The 22243-nt window shown below is 42.4% G+C and overlaps 1 protein-coding gene across 6 annotated transcripts in view; it reads right to left on the bottom strand.

The window, feature by feature from the left end:
* The window catches only part of APBB2 (amyloid beta precursor protein binding family B member 2), a 405965-nt gene that overhangs the window by 243689 nt on the left and 140033 nt on the right, over positions 1-22243 (bottom strand). For all 6 annotated transcript variants that reach the window (XM_032136010.2, XM_032136011.2, XM_058429991.1 and 3 more), the window contains one exon: positions 11799-11913. The gene's annotated coding sequence lies outside the window, so the exon portion shown is untranslated. The remainder of the gene's footprint in view (positions 1-11798; positions 11914-22243) is intronic.

Raw genomic sequence — 22243 nt, 5'->3', positions numbered from 1 at the left:
TTGTGGGGTTGTGGACTTGGAAATGTAATTTTCAAAATAAATGAACTCCTCTGTGTGAACTTGCTGTAGCAAGTACCATGGAGATATACTTCATGGGCAGTATCTTCCTTATGGCCTTTTTTACGATAGTCTTAGTTTTCTGGTGAACTATATTGTGTATTATTTATGGCTTTATAGGAAACTATAGCAGTACTGGGGTAATAGCATAAATAGTCTGATTTCTTGAAAATGTTAAGCTCCAACAGGCTTTATTGGATTTCAGGGTAATGGTATTATTAAATTTTTTGCCACTTTTCAAACTTCTTGTGGCTGAGTTCCAAGCTGCTGCTTTTAAGAAATTCAGGGGCTGGTTCTGTTCGTTTATGGAAAAAAGTTATCCTGGAATTTTCTATTGCTAAATTGAGTGGTAGGGAGAAATAATTTGAACTTTTTTTTTTTTTTTAACTGCCTTGGATTTGGGTATAACACTCGGGATTACTTTCTACGTGGAAGGTAGAAATGGCTTTGCAATATGTATCATGGAGATAATACAAGGTATGAAATGAAAATTGTCTTCTCTAGTTTATTGGAAAAAAAACTGGAAGTCATAGGGCCATCAAATTGTAAAGAGAAAAGAATTTTGCACATCATATAGTAAAATTTCACTTTTTTCCCTAGCCTTGGAAACTTAAGACCTGGAATGCTTTCAGTTATTCATTTAAAAAATAAAAATATGTGCAGTTACCCTATGTATCCTCTTCTTTAATGAAAAATTGTTCCAGCTGGGCGCGGTGGCCTAGCCTGTAATCCCAGCACTTTGGGAGGCCAAGGCGGGTGGATCACTTGAGGTCAGGAATTTGAGACCAGCCTGGCCAACATGGTGAAACCCCGTCTCTGCCAAAAATATAAAAAATTAGCCCAGTGCAGTGGTTGGTGCCTGTAATCCCAGCTACTAAGGAGGCTGAGGCAGAAGAATCGCTTGAACCCAGGAGGCAGAGGTTGCAAGCCAAGATCACGCCACTGCACTCCAGCTGGGTGACAGAGTGAGACTCTGTCTCAAAAAAAAAAGAAAGAAAGAAAAATTGTCCCAAAGGAACGAGAAACACTGTATAACCCCCAAGAACCTTGACAAGAAGGCTTCCTTTCTTTTATGGAGGAATTAAGTCTGTACGGAGTCTCACTCTGTCGCCCAGGCTGGAGTGCAGTGGTGCAATCTCGGCTCACTGCAAGCTCCGCCTCCCAGGTTCACGCCATTCTCCTGCCTCAGCCTCTCCGAGTAGCTGGGACTACAGGCGCCCGCCACCACGCCCGGCTAATTTTTTTGTATTTTTAGTAGAGACAGCGTTTCACTGTGGTCTCGATCTCCTGACCGCGTGATCCGCCCGCCTCAGCCTCCCAAAGTGCTGGGATTACAAGCGTGAGCCACCGCGCCCGGCAAGCATCGCTTCTTCAGGGACACCTTCCCTGGTCACCCAACATCATGTGGGCCGTGACCAGTATCCCTCCATCACACTCTTCATTCCTCCATAATAGGTACCACGATCCACAATTATCTCCTCTACTGGAAGGCTTTCCTACCATCTGTCTCCATCACTAGAACAAACAGAAGTGCTATGGGAGCGGAGACCTCGTCTACCTTTTCACTGCTCTATTCCCAGTGCCCAGCACAGAGTAAGGGCTCTGGACTGTTATTTTCACCATCCTGGTTCCAGGACTTGCCTGATAAGGTTGACTTGTCACCGTCCTCTATACCACCCACTCCTTCGTGTGGCCATCAAATGAACACTACATCTCTAGGACCCGCTCCACTGCAATCCTGACCTTGGAACTTCCTCTCTCCCCAACAACTTCTCTTGCTTGTCACACCCCTCTGACTCCTCTCTCATCTACTGAAGCAGGCACACAGCATGGTTAAAAGCACAGACTCTGGAGCCGAAAGGCCTGGGTTCAAATCTGAGCTCCACCATTGTCTGTGTAGGCTTAAGTAAGTTGCTTCTATAGCTCCTGTGTGCCTCAGTTTCCTGTCATTGAGTGATAATAGTTGCATCTATGTAACAGAGTTGTAGTGAAGAATGAAAGTATACATTAAGTGCTCAGAACAGTGCCTATGTAAGTGCTAATAACTTAATAGTAATAAATGTAACTTCTGGCTGGGCGTGGTGGCTCACCCCTGTAATCCCAGCACTTTGGGAGGCCAAGGTGGGTGGATCATCTGAGGTCAGGAGTTCAACACCAGCCTGGCCAACATGGTGAAACCCTGTCTCTACTAAAAATACAAAAAAATTAGCCAGGCGTGGTGGCAGGTGCCTGTGGGAGGCTGAGGCAGGAGAAGCACTTGAACCTGGGAAGCGGAGGTTGCAGTGAGCCGAGATCGCGGCATTGCACTCCAGCCTGTGCGACAAGAGCGAAACTCCATCTCAAAAAAATAAATACATACATAAAAATAAAAAATAAGTAAAATAAATGTAACTTCTTATTAAGAATATACTCTTTGTTCTTATTGGCATATGCACTCCCCTAGGCCCTTCTCATTTGATCCCGGTTCATCAGATCCCTCCATAATGTCCCATGTAATGTGTCCTTCAAATCCCACCCAGGAGACCTGCATTCCCATGCCTGATCTGCCAACAACTTGATCTGAATTGCATTCCTCCCCAGACCATTGAGTCCTGTTGGAGGAAGATGATCTGGAAATTCTGTTCTCCTGGGCTTTACTGACTGCACACATCTTTACCAGCCTTCCCCTCCTTTAAACTGCTTCATCACATAAACTGATTCTAAATGATACAGTTACCACCTTTGGTCACATCCACAGATGAGGTATAAGCATTGAGGGCAATATGTAACTCTTCTCAATACCCCAGAGAAGTCAACACAGTATTAGGAGTATAGCAAACACAATCTCTACCTATTAATTGGCACTGGTCACCCCATCTCCTCTTAACTGTACCTTTTCCCTTAAAAAAGGGAAGCATCTTTATAAACTGCACCCTGCTTACTTGCTTAAACTGGATCCTGCAGTGTGAGGATCAGTGATTTCAAAACAAAAAGCTACTATCTCTTGTTCAAAAACAACAGGAATCCTCTTTACCCCTAACTAAGCCCAAGTCACAAGGATAGGATGGCAGCAGGTATGCCTGATTTCCAGAGTTAGCCAGGTCATGTTGGATTTATTGGTATTGAGTTCCAAATAACTAATATGTAACATAAGTTCTTTGTGGAATTTTCTTGTACTCTGGGAGAGGGGGATCAACTTTCCCAAAAACTGGACACTCCTAGGGAAGAATTCAGGGAAGAAAACAAATGGAATCCCATGGACTTAAGTGTTTTCCATAAAATCAAAAGGGACAGACTAAAAAGTCTAGATATTCCTTTAACAAAGCATCATCTATAAAATATTCAGGCAGGGTGCAGTGTCTCACGCCTGTAATCCCAGCACTTTGGGAGGCTGAGGCGGGCAGATCACCTCAGGTCAGGAGTTCAAGACCAGCCTGGCCAACATGGTGAAACCCCCTCTCTACTAAAAATACAAAAATTAGCTGGGTGTGGTGGTGGGTGCCTGTAATCTCAGCTACTCAGGAGGCTGAGGCAGGAGAATCGCTTGAATTCGGGAGGCAGAGGTTGCAGTGAGCCGAGATAGTGCTATTGCACTCCAGCCTGGGCAACAAGAGTAAGACTCCGTCTCAAAAACAAAAATAAAAATAAATACAATATTCAACAGTATATGTTGCTGTTTTCTTTTCCTTAGTACATATTCATAACAGAAAGGTCTAGAAGCTACAGAGGCAAACAACAAACTGACCTATCTTGTGACTCTGAAATAAATATGCCAAGTCATTCGTTTAGAATTCTATTGGTTTCATATTGCACGGATTTTTGTGGCCTTTTGTGCAAAGTACGGTCAGCAGAGTTCACTTCTCCCGAGGACAATTTCAGGTTTGCATAAATGAGCAAGTGTCCAAGAACCTGGAAAAATAAGTCCTTTTGCTTTGGTTTCAAAATGAGGCCCCATAAAAAGTTGCATGCTTTTCTCCTTTCCCTTCTGGAGGCTGCTCACAGAAGATAGGTCTTAAGCTTCCCAAGTCTGGCTGGGCCATTTCCTCCCCGCTCTTCCTTTAGCAGAGGTGCTGTGCCTCCTGCCCTGAGAACAACGCATTCTTCTCATCTTTCTCAGGGGCAAAGCCTGTCCTCTCACACACATGGGACCCTTTCTGACCTATCCCCAGCATCCTAATCCTCTTCATGTGGAGTATAGGGACGGGAAAAAGGACTAAAGTCCCTCCAAAGACTATTCCGGCATGTTTCCAGAGTCTCATTCTGCAACAAAAGCAGACACCAGGTAGGCTTCTTTCCAGGGCACCCGATTCCTCCTGGTGAAGACTTGTCACAGGGCTTCTTAGTCCCGCTCTATTTGTTAGCAAAAGGGAAAGTGATAGATCCAGAGCATCCAAACAAAAAGGACACTCTTTTATTACAACAAAATAAGACTGCAAATCTCTACCCTGGAAGTAGCAAATTACAAGAGAGGTTTAAAAAAAAAAAAAGCAAGAGCAAGTTACAAAGAAGAGACTTAATTTGGACTACTGAAATTTCGTTTCTTTCTTCAGTGAAAGATAAATACACAGAAGTAACCTTTCTTTACTAGTGTCGACATCAAGATGTAACATAATTTACTAGGTATGTGAAAACAAGGTCTGTATTTATGAGTATCTGAAAATAATGGCAGTCAACAGGCCTCAGATCACCAATTTTACAGGTTGGGTTCACATGCCATGTAAAAATCTAGAACCTAACTGACTGACTCTGAGACATGCACAGAAAGTTATCTACAAGTAAGGAGGTAGCCATGGATGAGACTATACTACACTACAAAAATGTGGTTACTCAGGTTCATGGCATCTCAGTAGAGGGATCTGCAGAGCACCCGTTCAATGAATTAATACTTAACATCTAAAGTTCTGCAGAAATCAGGGATTGCAATTTGGTGACGAAAATATCTTAAAATTCTTTAATAAGACGGTGGTATAAAGTTTCCAATCAACATGGTGAGCTGAGATGACAAGGAAGGGCTCTGCCTGTTTCAAACACGTGGAAAAACTGAGTGAGAGATCATTAACAACTAAGAAAATCCTAAGAAAAAATCAAAATCACAAGAAATAAATCCCTGGGCCAGAACCAAAGACAGAACTTAAAGTCAGATGAGAGAAAGTTAAAGCTCTGAAGATGTAAAAGGCTATCAGAACATGAGACAGGCTTAGTGTGTAGGGGCTGAGATCCTGATGAACCCTGGAGAACAAAGGGTCATATCTCACCAATAAGAAATCAAAATTTCAAAACAGCTCCCATGTAGAGGTATGGCATCCAAATACATAACACCCATGAAGCATCAGGTCCCCAAGCCAAGGAAACAGTAACATTAGGCTGGGCAAGGTGGCTCACGCCTATAATCCCAGCACTTTGGGAGGCCGAGGCAGGCGGATCACCTGAGGTCAGGAGTTCGAGACCAGCCTGGCCAACGTGGTGAAAACCCATCTCTACTAAAAATACAAAAATTAGCCAGGCGTGGTGGCAGGCGCCTGTAATCCCAACTACTCAGGTGGCTGAGACAGGAGAATTGCTTGAACCCGGGATGTTGGGAGCAAGCCCCCCAAAATCTGGCCATAAAGTGGCCCTAAGACTGGCCATAAACAAAATATCTGCAGCACCGTGACATGTTCATAATGGCCCTAACGCCCAAGCTAGAAGGTTGTGGGTTTACGGGAATGAGGGCAAGGAACACCTGGCCCGCCCAGGGCGGAAAACCGCTTAAAGGCGTTCTTAAGCCACAAACAATAGCTTGAGCGATTTATGCCTTAAGGGCATGTTCCTGCTGCAGTTAACTAGCCCAACCTATTTCTTTCATTTGGCCCATCCCTTCGTTTCCCTTAAGGGATACTTTCAGTTAATTTATTATCTATAGAAACAATGCTAATGACTGGTTTGCTGTTAATAAGTACATGGGTAATCTCTGTTCGGGGCTCTCAGCTCTGAAGGCTGTGAGACCCCTGATTTCCCACTTCACACCTCTATATTTCTGTGTGTGTGTCTTTAATTCCTCTAGCGCCGCTGGGTTAGGGTCTCCCCGACCAAGCTGGTCTTGGCACCGGGAGGCAGAGGTTGCAGTGAGTAAAGATGGCGCCACTGCACTCCAGCCTGTGTAACAATGAGCAAAACAACGTCTCAAATAATAATAATAATAATAATAACAATAATAACAATAACACTGGTCCAGAAGCCAGGACACCCATGGGGCACTAACTGAGGCAAATGAGAAAGTGGGGGATTTGCACAATCCTAGTTGTACAGGACTCCCACATAAAACAACCTCTACTGAAGAGACTTATGGTGAAAGCTTAACATCAAACAAGAAACAATTTACCAAAAGAGACAGCCGACACAACTGGCAAAACCTGTGCCTAGAAATAGAACAGTAAATAGCGGTTGTTCAGGAAAAAGTTACCATGAATACAACTAAAGCTAAAGAGACCCATGTGTGTTGGAAGGCAGGATTTGCAAAAACTTGTAATATGCAAAGAATTTCTCCCCTTATCAATGCTGAGTTAAGTTTCTAAGCAAGTACTTCATTCATTCATCCATTCAATATATATTTATTAAGCATTTATTCAGTGTCAGGCTCCAATTACTCCCTCCCCCTCGGTCTTGGCTGGCACAGGCTCTGAGGATGGTTATTATCCAGTTCCACCCCTTAGCCCAAGATGACTCCACAAATATTGGAGCAACTACCGTAGATAAAATAGTGTCCTCACTCACAGAGGAGAGGAGGGAAATAGTACTGGAGTTCAGACAAATTATATACATGTGCCAAAATATAAAAGGAATTTAGGACACAAGCAAGCATCAAGAGGGAGATTTAAGAGCTGCAGGAACACGTGCTTCCAGTGGGGAAACCAGGAAACTCCCTGGGAAAGAGAGCGACTCTGCTGCACCCCATGGCAAAAGCAGGATTTTAGCAGGTTACCAAAAGATGGATCCACATACCAGAGGGGAAACGGCAGGAGCAAAGGCACGTGACCCAAAGGCACAGGGTGTACCCTGGCAGGAGCAGCCCACACAGGCTACTATAAATGTCTACTGAATAGTAATAACACTAACAATAATAATGATCATTCATCATGAGTAATGGGTAATAAAAATAAGGAGCAGTGAATGGAAACCTAAAGGACTCAAATACCAGGGTGACCTTTTAAACTAGTGGGGACACACTAAACATTTTCAGCAGAGAAGCGGCATGGTCAGAGCCATGCCTCAGTTAGATTCATTTGGCCACTATGCATGAGTTAAGTTTGCCGGCAAAGAGACTGCAGGCCAAGGTCTGGAAGCTATTTTAACAGTCCACATCCTCACAGCTGAGGTTGCGGTGGTGGCTGCAGTCATCCAAAGGAATGGATAGGTACAGACAAAAACGAACAAACATGCAATTTTTATTAGCAATTCCTGGAATATAGTCATGTGTTGCTGAACAACAGAAATACATTCTGAGAAATGCATCATTGGGCGATTTCAGTGCTGTGCAAACATCATTATGGAGTGTTCTTACACAAAACTAGATGGTACAGCCTACACACACCGAGGCTAGATGGCACAGCCTACTACACACCTAAGCTAGATGGCAGAGCCTACTACACACCTAGGCTAGATGGCAGAGCCTAGTGTTCCCGGGCTACAAACCTGTACAGCCTGTTACTGTACTGAATACCGCAGGCTACTGTAATACAATGATAAGTATTTGTGCACTTAAACATATCTAAACATAGAAAAGGTACAGGAGAAATAGGGTCTTATAATCTTATGGGACTACTGTCGTATATGCAGTCCATCATAGATTGAAATATTGTTATGTGGCACATGACTCATTTTAAAACTGGAGTTTTAACATAAACACAAGTATCTGTATGAAAAGCCAGGAAAGAATAGCTCTAGCTATTTACTTCTTATTTTCGTGCTCAATGGATGCCATTCTGCATTCCACCCAAGAGCAGCATCCTGTCCTGAAAGGACATAGCCTGGAAAGGCAGAATAATCTCAAAACAGAAAATTAAAACTCCAATCTGACATATGAACCTCAAAAACAACGTAGAGCACAGCAGTATGCACTGCTGACCCTTGACTGATGATTCCGACCACACCTGATGATAAAATTATTAACTGTGGCATGTTGCTGTTGTTTTTTACTGAAATCGTTTCCCCTCTCCAGGGAACAGTGTGGCCCTGTTCAGACACAGGCCTGGTAAGGAGGCCCCAAGTCAAACTGGCTTTCCTGCCTTATGTGAGGGCAGCAAGGGCTGCTAAGGTTAACATTTCTTTCTGCTATGAGTAGCCTCTACAGAACGTCAGCTTGAGGTTTCAACAAGCAAATCTTATTTATTTATTTATTTATTTATTTATTTATTTATTTATTTATTTATTTATTTATTATTTTGAGTTTTGCTCTTGTTGCCCAGGCTGGAGTGCAATGCCGCAATCTTGGCTAACTGCAACCCCCGCCTCCCAGGTTCAAGCAATTCTCCTAACTCAGCCTCTCTTGTAGCTGGGATTACAGGCGCCCTGAACCACACCCAGCTAATTTTTTTATTTTTTTTTTAGTAGAAATGGGGCTTTACCATGTTGGCCAGGCTGGTCTCGAATTCCTGACCTCCGGTGATCCGCCCACCTCAGCCTCCCGAAGTGCTGGGGTTACAGCACCCAGCCAAATCTTATTTAATGATTAGGAGAAGCAAGCTACAAACGAGTACGTAGAAGGGAGGAATGGAGAACAAATCAAATAAAATAAGTAACAGTGTTCATGCCTTGGACTGAGGGATCAACAACACCCGGAAAAGAAATCAGAGATGGAAACCACGAGAGGGTACGAACCACACTCTAGTTCCAGGGAAGGGCGTTTCAGGCAACGTGTTATGCAGATGTGTGCCCCCGGAAAAGCAGCCACTCACTCTCCTGCCACCAGAAAAAAGGCACAAAGTGACAAGCTCAGTAGAGGCCTCAGGGCAACAATCTCTGTGCTGAGCACAGTTAGCACGGTTCTGGCAACCAGTAAGCAGAAGATGGTTTTCTCCTAAAGAGCTCTTAGTAAGAAATAAGTCAAATAAAAATAAAGAGCTTCCTTGCAATTACTGGACAGCATACACCTGTGCAGCTCAGGGCCCCTCGGTAATCTCTGGAAAGGCACTCAGCTGATGGCCAATGTGTCATTCTCTGAGGTGAAAAAAGGAGCAAGTCCACATATGTGAATTTTTCAGATAAATTTACTTCTTCCACTCCAAGAGCCTAAATGTTAGCATTTTAACCACTGTGAGAAGAACGATGTCCTCAAAATATATTAGCTTGAACCATATGAAATTAACCTTTTTGTATGTCAAAAATGCTCAAGTACTAACCATTTCACTTAGATCAATGGCAATATATGTCCTCCAACTTTCTTCTACATAGGGGTAGGCAAATTTTTTCTTAACAGGATCACAGATATTTTAGGCTTTGAGGGCCCAGAGACAAAAAAGAGATTATGTAGGTGCTTATATAACCATTTAAAATGTAACCACTTAAAAATATAAAAACCACCCTCAGCTCCTATAAAAATAAGCATGGGCTGGATCTGACCTATTGGCTACAGTATGCAGATCCCTGTTATACAGGGTACAGGTGTAAACTTTTTTCTGATGATGCTCACTATGAAAATTGCTAATTTCAGAGTAAAACTGTAATGCCCTTGAAGATGCTAACAATATCTGAAAATATGTGAAGAGCTGTTTACCCCAACATTGCTGGCTTTAATGCTGGTTGTTGGTCCGAATCCCTATTCTATTATCAGCAATCCCTCCCTACTGCTATAAAATGCCACTGCTTTTAACTGTCTGACAAGCAATTGTCTGGGTGAGGGCTTGAGGGTGGTTCTAACTTTGCTTTCTTTTTTCTTTTTTGGAAACAGAGTCTCGCTCTGTCACCCACGCTGGAATGCAGTGGTGCAATCTCAGCTCACTGCAACCTGTACCTCCTGGGCTCAAGCAATCCTCCCACCTCAGCCTCCCGAGTAGCTGGGACTACAGGTGCATGCCACCATGCCTGGCTAACTTTTGCATTTTTTGTAGAGACGGTTTCGTCATGTTGCCCAAGCTGGTCTTAAACTCCTGGGCTCAAGTGATCTGCCCACCTCAGCCTCCCAAAATGCTGGGATTTTTTTTTTTCTTTTTTGAGACAGAATCTCGCTGTGTCGCCCAGGCTGGAGTGCAGTGGCACGATCTTGGTTCACTGCACGCTCCGCCTCCCGGGTTCACGCCATCCTCCTGCCTCAGCCTCCTGAGTAGCTGGGACTACAGGCGCCCGCCCCCACACCCAGCTAATTTTTTGTTTCAGTAGAGACGGGATTTCACCGTGTTAGCCAGGATGGTCTCCATCTCCCGACCTTGTGATCCGCCCGCCTCATCCTCCCAAAGTGCTGGGATTACAGGCATGAGCCACCATGCCTGGCCCCAAAATGCTGGTATTATAGAGTTGAGCCACTCCTGGGATTACAGGCATGAGCCCAGCCGTAACTTTTCTATGAAGAAAAAAACTGAGCTGCACAAGTTAATGGGACTTAAAGATGAATATGAATAAGCATAACTACAGAAAGGATATGGGAGCAAAAGCACTTATGGGAAATTACCCCAAATTTCCCCTGACTTGGAGCCAAAATTCCACAGGTTCCAAAGGAAAGCAACAAAAACAAATAAATATCTATACAGCTGGTCCAAGGCCAAAAGACCGCAGGGAGCAAGAAGTAAGTCTGAGACACACTGCCCTTCACAGAAATAAAGATAGATTATTAAAGGGAAGAATCATTTTTCTCCCAGGTTAATCAGGGGTAACGACAAATAGGAAAAGGCTACAACTATAGCAGTTCCCAAAAGACTGCTGGAAAAACTTTAGTGTTGTGAGATATCGAAGGTCATCCCTGAGGGAACTGAAAGAGTTTCCTCCTTTGGAGAAGGCTAAGAAATAAGAGCCAGGAACTCCCTCCCTAATACATATTAAACAGAGACATACCCAGGGGACCTCTCTTCTGGGTCCATGAATTTTGTGATTATAAAGGAATTCAAACAATCACTGTGAAATGTTTTTAATTTATGGCATTATTATCATTTCAAATGTTATATATCGTGATGAAAAAGGAAAGCTTAAAAAAATTAAAACCTGTAGAAGAATACATACATTAGACCACACATGGTGGCTCATGCCTGTAATCTAGAAACTTTGAGAGGCTGAGGTGGGTGGGATCTCTTGAGCCTAGGAGGTCAAGACCAGCCTGGGCAACATAGCGAGGCCCCATCTCTACAAAAAATAAAGAAAATTAGCCAGGCATGGTGGCACATCTGTAGTCCCAATTACACCATAGGCTAAGGTGGAAGGATCACTTGAACCAGAAGTTCGAAGCTACAGTGAGCTGTGTTCATGCCACTGGACCCCAGCCTGGGCAACAGAGCAAGACCCTACCTCAAAAAAGAAAAGAAAAATTTGGAAAAAAAGAATGGATGCACAGAAACAGAAAAAGGAGATTGTTGACATATACTTCTGGTCTTATAGGGCCACTTGATTACAAAAATCCTAATTTAGATAACATTTCTTACCATGCAATATTCAAAACTTACCCTAGAGCAATCCATTCTCTTGTATTTCTAAACATCCTTATTTAAACCTTTAAAGCTTTTACCAATTCAGTACTCTGTGATATTCTACAATGAAAATTAAAGAGCAAAAAGCAAGAGAGAGACTGATCTCATACATACATGAGCTGCCTGGACGACAGTGAGCCTCCGGGTACCGTCTGCCCATAGCGACAGTCAACACATTGGCAGGGGCCTCGGCAGTTCCCAAGTCCTCAGGAAAGACTGAGATGGTTAGCTGTGGTGGGGGGAGACAAAAAAAAAGGTAGAAACAAAACAGAGACTTAGGATAATGACAGCATTTTTTTTTTCATTAAAATGTTAATGATGACCACATATTTCCAGATAACCATGTTTATGAATTATTCATAGTCGCATGCGAGAAGAAGTCTCCCTGTCACCGCAGGCAGGCCCAGGGCTTGCTGATGATTAGCATGCAGGCCCTGCAATAAGTGTGACAGAGGTGTAGGTTGCTGGAAGGCTTGACCAGGGCTGGCCCTCTCTGACCCCCATCAAAAGTCCAGGCAATCTCACCTGCAATTCCCTGATTTTCCATTCTTCCTTAACATCAAGGAATAGCACTGCCTGGCTCTTTGCTGTGACATCTGAACTAATATCCTGTAAAACTTCAAACGCTTGAAATGAAGAAATTTTTTTTTTCTGTATTGGAGAGGTTAGATGTCATGTTGATTGGAAAAAAAAAAAAAAACTTTTCAGTGACGTATAACATATAGAAAATGCACACACAACAATGGACAGCTCAATGCATTTTCTAAAACTGAAAATACACCAGATTAAAAACCAGAACATTATCAGCACTGTAGAAGTCCCCTTCATGCTCCCTTCTAAGGGTGACTCCTACGCAGAAATTATTTTTTGCCCATTTTTGTGGCCATCAAGTCGATTTACTGTCACTGTTGATTTTTTATTTAAAAAACATATGCAGAACACCTACTATACACCCAGCACCACGCTAAGAACTGGAGCTACAAAGATGAATAAGATACCATCTCTATCTCTAAGGAAAGTGAAGTCTAGGGGAGCCAAAGGATGCACACAAACTGGCCACCATAGGGCCATGGGATGAGTATAATCATTGAGATTCATATCAAGCATGGGCATCTAGTCCAGAAATGGACAGGTCAGGGAGGCCTTCCAAGAAAAGGGGATGCCTAGCATGTCCTAAGGCTGGGTAGGAGTTAGCTGCGCTAGGGATGAGAGACAAGGCGATGGAAAAGGGAAAGGTAAGAAACCGCATGGTATAGTCTAGAGTTGCTGGCCACTCTCCAGAGTGAGGCCTGCAGAGGGAGGCCAGGAAAGAAGCCTGGAGCCAGATGGCAACCATGTACATGTCTCAAAGAACTCTGACTTTATCCTGGGTGTAAACAGCCACTGATGAGTCAGATCTGGGTTTTGGATGCATGATTCTCTGGGTGTATTTGAAGGCGGCAGGGTAGAGGCAGGAGACCTGTTTGGTTGTTATAATCATTCAGGGAGAAGGAAAGAGTGGAGATTAGGGTAGTAGAAGTAGGTAGAGAAGGAGAGAAAAGAATTAGTACTTGGAACCATCCAGAAGTTCAAAGCAGAACACTAGGTTTATTACACATGGGTGGATGGTAGTGACAACCAAGGTAGAGAACATAGGAGAAGAAATAAGGAAGACAAGGAATTTAGTTTGGGGCACTAGAAATTGAGGCATCAGTGGCTCACGCCTGTAATCCCAGCACTTTGGGAGGCCAAGGCAGGCGGATCACCTGAGATTGGGAGTTCGGGACCAGCCTGATCAACAGGGAGAAACCCCGTCTCTACTAAAAATACAAAATTAGCTGGGCATGGTGGTACATGCCTGTAATCCCAGCTACTCAAGAGGCTGAGGCAGGAAAGTCACTTGAACGTGGGAGGCGGAGGTTGTGGTAAGCTGAGATCATACCATTGCATACTCCAGCCTGGGCAACAAGAGTGAAACTCCGTCTCAAAAAAAAAAAAAAAAAGAGAGAGAGAGAAATTGAAGCGTGGAAGATTCAGGTGGGGATAGTGAGATATTCTTGAGCGTAAAGCCTGGAGAAGCAGCTTGAGAAAAACACAAAGGCATAAAAGTGATTACAACATAGAGAGGAGCAGAGATTGTGTCAGTGAGTGACGTCACTGCAGCAACATGGACAGGAGAACATTACAGGATCAGTGCAGAATCCTGGAGAACACACACAACAGAATGTGCAGAGGAAAACGATCTTTTGAAGAAGACCCAGAAAGAATGGCAGAGAGGTACCATGGGATAGAAAGAGATGAATAAAGATAAAAAATGAAAAGTATACCTTTGGATTTGACATTTAAGAAGTCACTGTCCACCTTGATGGAGAGCTGTTTCAGTCAAGTGGTGGAGGCAGAGATAACAGAATCAACAGAGCAAGTGGAAGAGCCCAGGAAGGGGAATGTGTGGCTGCTGGAAGAGACTAAGTGCTCACACCACATGGCTACAGGCTGAAGGTCTCAGTTCAGAGGGAGAGGTTGAAAGTCCAAGAGGAAGAGGTAAAGATGGCCTGAGATCTCAAAAGAGGTGGGCCAAAGGGTCAGGAGTACAGATGAAGGGGCTGACCTTGAAGAAGAAGGGGAGTCCACAACCCTCGGATATTAGAAGTACAGTAGCTCCCCTTTATCCATGGGGGATGCGTTCCAGGATCCCCAGTGGATGCCTGAAACCATGGATAGAACCAAGCCCTATCTACTTATACTATGTTTTCTCCTATACATATGTACCGATGATAAAGTTTAATTTACAAATTAGGCACAGTAAGAGATTAACAATGATACCCAATAATAAAATAGAGCAAGTGAGGGCCGGGCGCGGTGGCTCACGCCTGTAATCCCAGCACTTTGGGAGGCCGAGGCGGGTAGATCACGAGGTCAGGAGATCGAGACCATCCTGGCTAACACGGTGAAACCCTGTCTCTATTAAAAACACAAAAAAATTAGCTGGGCGTGGTGGCGGGCGCCTGTAGTCCCAGCTACGCAGGAGGCTGAGGCAGGAGAATGGCGTGAACCCGGGAGGCGGAGCTTGCAGTGAGCCGAGACCGAGCCACTGCACTCCAGCCTGGGCGACAGAGCGAGACTCCGTCTCAAAAATAAATAAATAAATAAATAAAATAGAGCAAGTGAATGTGGTCTCTATTTCTCATAACTATCTTAGTGTACTGTACTATGGGAAACTGCAATCACAGAAATGAAACTGGGTAAAGTGGGGGCTACTGGAAAGATAAATCTGGCTATATAAGTTCGTAATGAACAGTATTGGGATTTGGAGGCAATAGACCAAATTGCATCAATGTTTTTAGAAAATAGTTGGCAAAGTCTCTGTTGAGAATGAGGTGACAAGTAAATGGTCTGAGGACATGGATCTTGAAATTCTTGGTTTCTGGCAAGCCATCCCCCCAAATTAAAGTAGTCTAAGTCTGTTTTAAGGTAAAGAAACAAACAAGGCAGTTTGTACCAAGATAGAAAAGAGCATTTATAAGTTCTACCCCTAAGAGTAGAATTTCAGAGTATCAAAAAATACTATTATAAGCAAAAGATCTGGAAGATATCTCTTCTTAAAATGATCTCGGGCTTTGGGTGTCAACATTTCCAAAGGTGTACATGTAGTTTAATTAAGCAAAACTATTACCAACCATCTTTTTTTTTTTTTTTTTTTTTTTTTTGAGATGGGATCTCACTCTGTTGCCAGGCTGGAGTGCAGTGGCGTGATCTCAGCTTACCGCAACCTCCGACTTCCTGGTTCAAGCAATTCTGCTGCCTCAGTCTCCTGAGTAGCTGGGATTACAGGCACGTGCCACCATGCTCAGCTAATTTTTGTATTTTTAGTAGAGATGGGGTTTCACCATGTTGGCCAGGATGGTCTCGATCTCTTGACCTTGTGATCTGCCCGCCTCAGCCTCCCAAAGTGCTGGGATTACAGGCATGAGCCACCGCGCCTGGCCCTACCCACCATCTTAGAAAGCTTCTTGAATTGCTCCAATTCAAAGGTCCTTCCTACCATGGATAAACTACTGAAAATGAAAAAGAGGCAGACATTTGAAAGTAAAGGCAAGAAGGAGGGAGAATGGGTTGGCAGTGGCACCTGCCACTGAGACTTCCTAGCTGCCTCTTAACACAGTAGTTATGCCATCCCACTGTGATCTCCTGAACGCTTTTCCATCTAGGGTTTTAGCCAATTCAGAAATGGAGTGGAGTGACTTTGTACTTGGAAAGTATCCCAGTAATGCCAAAGGAGCAAGATTCATTAGAAACCCGATGCGATGGAAAACACCTGGAAAGGCAGCTTTTATGTTCCTCAGACAGCCTTTGTGAGCTCAAAAACTCTAAGACTGCTCTGCGGTTTGTCTATTCTGTTAACAGGAACAAGATCCAGTCCATTTCTGGAACTTGAAAGGATTTTAGAACCAATGCTATCTGCACTGAAGTCAGTCAGGACAGAGATGGCTTCAAAGGCATCAGACGCCTACTAACTGGAACACTCATATCTGTATCCTCGGGGCATAGGATGTAGTAAGCAGTCAATAAATGTGAAATAAATCAATAAACCAATACATTAGTGAAGAGCTTTCACAACTAGGAGGTAGGGAGGCCAATTAAATGGTGAGACCAGAAATAGTCTTTCTATTTCTTCTTTTCCTACCCTAACTGACTCAAAGCAAAGCTGCAAATCACATTCAGCTGCACTTATACTTTTCACAGAAGAAAATCTTTATGAACTCATAAATATGAACTTGTAAGTAAATACTGCATGTTAAGTGGGAGGATTCAGAAATTATGAAAAACAAGATGCCTCTTAAATGGGAAAATAGACGGGTATGAACATTTTGAGGACACAAAGCAATAGAAATTGCAGACTTTACATCTGTTTGCCTTCTTTGTCATCCTCCCCTGTGAAGGACAGGACATCATTACTCTCACAGCATGGTGCCTCTCCTCCCAGATGCTCATTCACACAACCTGCTTTGGTTTAACCTGCTGGAGCAATAAGATAAATAGTCATGAGATAACCAAGTCTCGCTTCCTTGAAAATTTTAAAAATTCACCTTGGTTGCAGGTCTGTTTTAGTCCTAATATATATTTCTATTACTCACGATTTTACTTCTTTTATAAAAAAAAAGAAGCCCTGAGGTATCATAATCATACTAGACACATTTTATTTTACTTATTTATTTATTTTTTGAGACAGTTTCACTCCTGTCACCCAGACTGGAGTGCGGTGGTGCGATCTCGGCTCACTCCAACCTCCACCTCCCGGGTTCAAGTGATTCTTGTATCTCAGACACGCAAGTAGCCGGGATTACAGGTGTGCACCACCACACCCGACTAATTTTTGTATTTTTAGTAGAGACAGGGTTTTACCACATTGGCCAGGTTGGTCTTGAGCTCCTGACCTCAAGCGATCCACCCACCTTGGCCTCCCAAAGTGCTGGGACTACAGGCGTGAGCCACCATGGCTGGCCTGAACATATTTTATATTACGCAGCAGCACAAGGTAATATTTGTCTAAAAATAACTTCAATAATAAAGCTTCCAAAGGTGAGGAATAGTTTTTATTAGTATGTACCATGTGACATTTTTCTGAACTGTTAAAAAATAACTTGATCCTGAAAACATCAAATCTGATTGTGTCCATCTGACTAGCAATATCTCGGGAAGGAAACCAATCTTTGAGACTTCTTTCTACTCTTAAGAACGCTAAGAGCAAGATAAATATACGCTACTCACTTGAATGCAAGCCATCAAGGAAAGGAAGGGAATATATTTGCCAGTCTACAAAGTGTTTAGTGTGCAGCTTTTTAATTACTACATTTACGGTACTAGCCATAATATATTCACTACCACAAATGCTCTACAAAGTCATTAATCCTCAACAAATACATTAATGCTTCCCTCCTTTCCTACAAGTTCTTATTATGCTGATGTGGGGCAAAAATGCCAAGAACTCTCTCCCAAGTAAACACTTCATGCCAACAGCCACTAGTTCTACAATGCTCATTTCACTATTTTAAGATATGTAATAGCTCTGCTTAAGCATTTCCTGCTGTTGACCTAAAAGACAAGTTTGTACACAAAAAAATTTTAAATGGCTTTGCTTAAAGCAACAATTTTTAACAGAAAGGTGATGCAAGCTATCTAAAAGGTTGCTTATGCTCTTCCAAAATAATATATTCTATAATTCAATAATTATAATTCCCTGCATCATTCTGCAGTTATAGTACAATATAATTTCTGCTTTTTAAAATCTCCAGGAATAGGCCGGGCACGGTGGCTCACACCTATAATCCTAGCACTTTGGGAGGCCAGGCAGGCAGATTACCTGAGGTCAGGAGCTCGAGACCAGCCTGGCCAACATGGCGAAACCCCGTCTCTACTAAAAATACAAAAATTAGCCAGGCATGGTGGCGGGCGCCTGTAATCTCTCCTACTTGTGAGGCTGAGGCAGGAGAATCACTTGAACCCGGGAGGCAGAGGTTGCAGTGAGCAGAGATCATGCCACTGCACTCCAGCGTGGGTGACAGAGCGAGACTCTCTGTCTCAAAAAAAAAAAAACAATTAAAAATTTTAAAAAAAATCTCAAAGAAGAAGATATTGAGAATGATCACGATTTTCAAAACAGCTGAAGGATTACCCATCTAAGTATCAAAATGGGTTTAATTTCAACCATAATGGATTAATTTTTTTTTCTGAAAGGTAATGCCTTCTTCAGAGAATCCAGAGTATGATTAATCTTTGGTGACACAGGAGCATCAACATGACTATAAATTACTCGCTCTGCTGGAATATGAGAATACTAACTCCAAGGAAAAGGAGTGGCAGCAGTTACTGGGTAGGAGCTGCGCTTCTACCACCACAAAGAGAGCTGGATGGGGAGTTACTACTAAAGCACAGGGTGCAATGAGAATCAAAAGGAAGAGAATGCTGAAGTTCTCACAACAAGGAAGGCACAGATATAAATACACTCTGGAGAGCCCAAGGGGAAATCCAAGTTACAGAGCCAGGTCTGAAGTCAAGAGCTGTGGCCGATTAGAGTCAAGATCTGAGTTGGAGATAAATTGATGGTGAATAGAGAGGGTGTGAGGTTGGCTTTGTGTGTATCCTGCTGGTAACTGGGTTTAACCAGCCCATTAAAGGCCAGTGGCAAGACAGCTGTTCTCAGAAGCTTCTGAGGCAACAGAGGGCTGTTTATTCCTCTACTCAAAGGCAGATGGCTGCTAGGCTTTGGGGATATGTGTCTGCCTTTCACAGTCTGGCTATCTCCTCTCCTTTGTCCTAAAGAGTTGCATCTCATTTCTGTTATAGTACCAACCTTTCCCTTCTTCAAGTCAGCTATGATTTTGGAATTCAAATAAAATAATGAAGTATAAGAGAACGAAACTTAAAATACCAAGCTCCAGATAAGATCTGAAGGGCACAGGGCTGTTGTGATGCCTTTTTTGTTTATTTCTTGGTTCTTAGGGAATTCAAATAGGGTTCCTTAAGCAGAACTCATTTGAAGTCATTTAGCCAAGCCTAAAACCTGCCCGGAGCGTGTTATCGCTAAGTGACCACTATTATTTAACAAGCACCTCCTTTGGAGAAATTCAATAAGCAGAATCTCCAGAAACGCAACAAAACCAACTGCCCTGATGTGAACAATCTAGAAATGTGGGAACAAACTCAGAACCTGAAGAAAGGGAGGACTTTACCATTGCATACATTAAGTGACTATTGGCAAATCAATTAGCCTTCTAAGCCTTATCTGTAAAATGGGCTAAGGATATCTGCCTTGCAAAGGTATGAATGAGAACAAAAGGAAAGGCTCAGAAGAGATCTACAAATGTGAATTACACCTTAATTAAGTATATAACCCCCTACAACACACAAATCTTTATTTAGACCCTTTTTTAGACTAGGTCTTGTGCCTAGTAGTTTCTATCCAACTTTCACCACCTCAGATAAGATTCTTTTTCCAAATTATTTCCACAGTACATTCTTCTTGGCTAAAAAATATGTTTAATTTCACTGCTCATATAGGAAGAACAACTACTACTGAATTTTCAGAGTTAAAAAAAAAACTAGAATGTAAAAATTCCCCATTATGATTTTCCCATTTTGTTTCTTCTTAACAACTTCCTAAGTTCTTTTCTCTTTTTCCCATTTTTCTTTATAGCATCTTTGTGGATCTTATTTTCTCACTTTAAGTTCAACCTTTGCTGTAATGTCATTTAGCAGTTTACAAGGCACCTTCACATATATTACCTTATTTCCCTTAAATTTCTTCTATTCTCTTTGTTTCTTGCCTTACTTTCAGAAATACAAACAGAACTTTCTAAAATCAGCAAAGAAGCAATTTTTCACCTTCCAACTGCCAACATACTAATACACAATACTTGGCAGAGTTGTCCAAAGCAAGTCAGACTACATACAGTATACCTAAATCCTGACACCTCCAACTCTCTTTACAAATAATTTTTTTTCTCCGTGGTAATGGTCTCTTGAAGTTAAAATATAGTGAGAAATGTGTAAACATACCAATATATTAAAATAAGACAAGTGAATCCCTTTAAGAATCATGAAAAATAATTAACAACAACAACAAAAGAAAAAAACAGCAGGAGTCCCGGTGAGGTGGCTCACACCTGTAATCTCAGCATTTGGGAAGCTAAAGTAGTAAGATCACTTGAGGCCAGTAGTTCAAGACCAGCCTGGGCAACGTAGCAAGACCTCATCTCATCAATTAAGCAGTCAATCAATATGCCAGCAAGTCGGGTGTGATGACACGTGCCTGTAGTCTCAACTACTTGGGAGGCTGAGGCAGGAGGATTGCTTGAGCCCAGGAGTTCAAGGCTACAGTGAGCTATGATGGTGCCACTGCACTTCAGCCTGGGTGACAGAGCAAGACCATCTCTAAACAAACAAACAAAGGAATAAGAGGTTGAAAACATTAGCAGAAAGAAAAAAGAAGGAATAAAGTTGTTATTTTTGCTTCCAGTAAAATTTCCATCATCTTTCTTACCAGAGCTGTTCTTCCCCAAGCTCTGCATTAAATAATCTGATCATTAAATCTGTGAAAACCACAAGGGATGTGCCCATCTCATTAAAAAAGATGATCATTTGAGCTATGATAATGAGAAAGAGCATCTATTTTTGGTTTTAAGGACAGAAGTACTTCCTGCCTGTTGCTCAGAGCAGCGACACTTCTAGTTAGCTTTAGCACAAAACAGATGCCCAGCACTCTTTATCATAGTGACAACAGGAACCTGCAAATAGAAAGATTTCGTCTCAGAACTTCTACATACTCTCAATCTTGATTTATCAACAAAGAACATGAGGTGTCTGAAACAGAAAAATATTAATTCTACCATATGAAGGCAAATATTATTATTTTTTTAAAAAGGATTTTGGTAAACTCTAGATTAGAAATTAGATCAGGCCCAGCGTGGTGGCTCATGCCTGTAATCCCAGCACTTTGGGAGGCCGAGGTAAGTGGACCACCTGAGCCCAGGAATTCAAGACAAGCCTGAGAAACATGGCAAAACTCGACTCCACAAAAAGTTATCTGGCCACGTGCCTGTAGTCCCAGCTACTTGGCGGGGCTGAGGCAGGAGGACTGCTTGAGCCCAGGAGGGCGATGCTGCAATGAGTCGTGTTCGTGACAACGCCCTCCAGCCTGGGCAACAAGAGTGACACTGTCTCCAAAAAAACAAACAAAACAAAAGAAATCAGATCAGATTCCCCTATATTCATTCAAACTCTGGAGATACAAAACCTTTAAAATTTGAATTGATTGACCTTTGACTTTACAATGGTTGAACAAGACCCAAAAATAATTTTACAGTAATCTTTGATACATATTAATAATATATTAAACATAATTTTAATAAATCAGTTGTTATTCCTAAAATTGAAGTACTAATGAAATTTAAGGAGAAATGTTGAAAGATAATACTCGGCCTTGATTCTGCTGTGGTGTTTACATGTTCAATGATGGAAGCTTCTGGCACATAAAACTTTCTGCATTTTGTAAGAGGTACTCTGGGTGATTTGAGCATGGGAATAGAGAAGAACATCAAGGTCCAACATTATTCATGGAATCTACAGAGATGCCTCACGGAAGCTCGGTTCCCTATAGAACACAACTGGGACCACTGGATAAAGTGGCTCTTAGAAAAGAATGTTTTCTTCCAGCTTGGACCCAACTCAAGTCAAGCTAATAGGAAATCTAAGAAAAACTGACCCAACTGTGATTATGGCTCCAGGCAATGAAGGTCATTATTTTTTGTAATGGTGGAAATATTATGTTACACTTGTAACTGGGTCTGAGGTCAGACTTGGAATGTATACTTTAGAGATAACTGACCTTTTTTCTATTATATTCTCAAACCAACAAACAGTATCACTTAGTTCATTTTGACAGTGAGAGTAATAATCCCTGAATAAAACTGAAAAGTATAGAGTAATCAAATGAACCCTTCCTTAATGGACCAGACAACCACGTATCTAAATTGAACTGAATCTCACAAGTTAATCGGCAGGGATTATCAGTTACATGTGAT

Source organism: Hylobates moloch, unplaced genomic scaffold (assembly GCF_009828535.3).
Source record: "Hylobates moloch isolate HMO894 unplaced genomic scaffold, HMol_V3 SCAFFOLD_17, whole genome shotgun sequence".
NCBI classification, from domain to species: Eukaryota; Metazoa; Chordata; class Mammalia; order Primates; family Hylobatidae; genus Hylobates; species Hylobates moloch.
The sequence above is the reverse complement of the archived record's forward strand: the minus strand, read 5'-3'. Positions and strand labels throughout refer to the sequence as shown.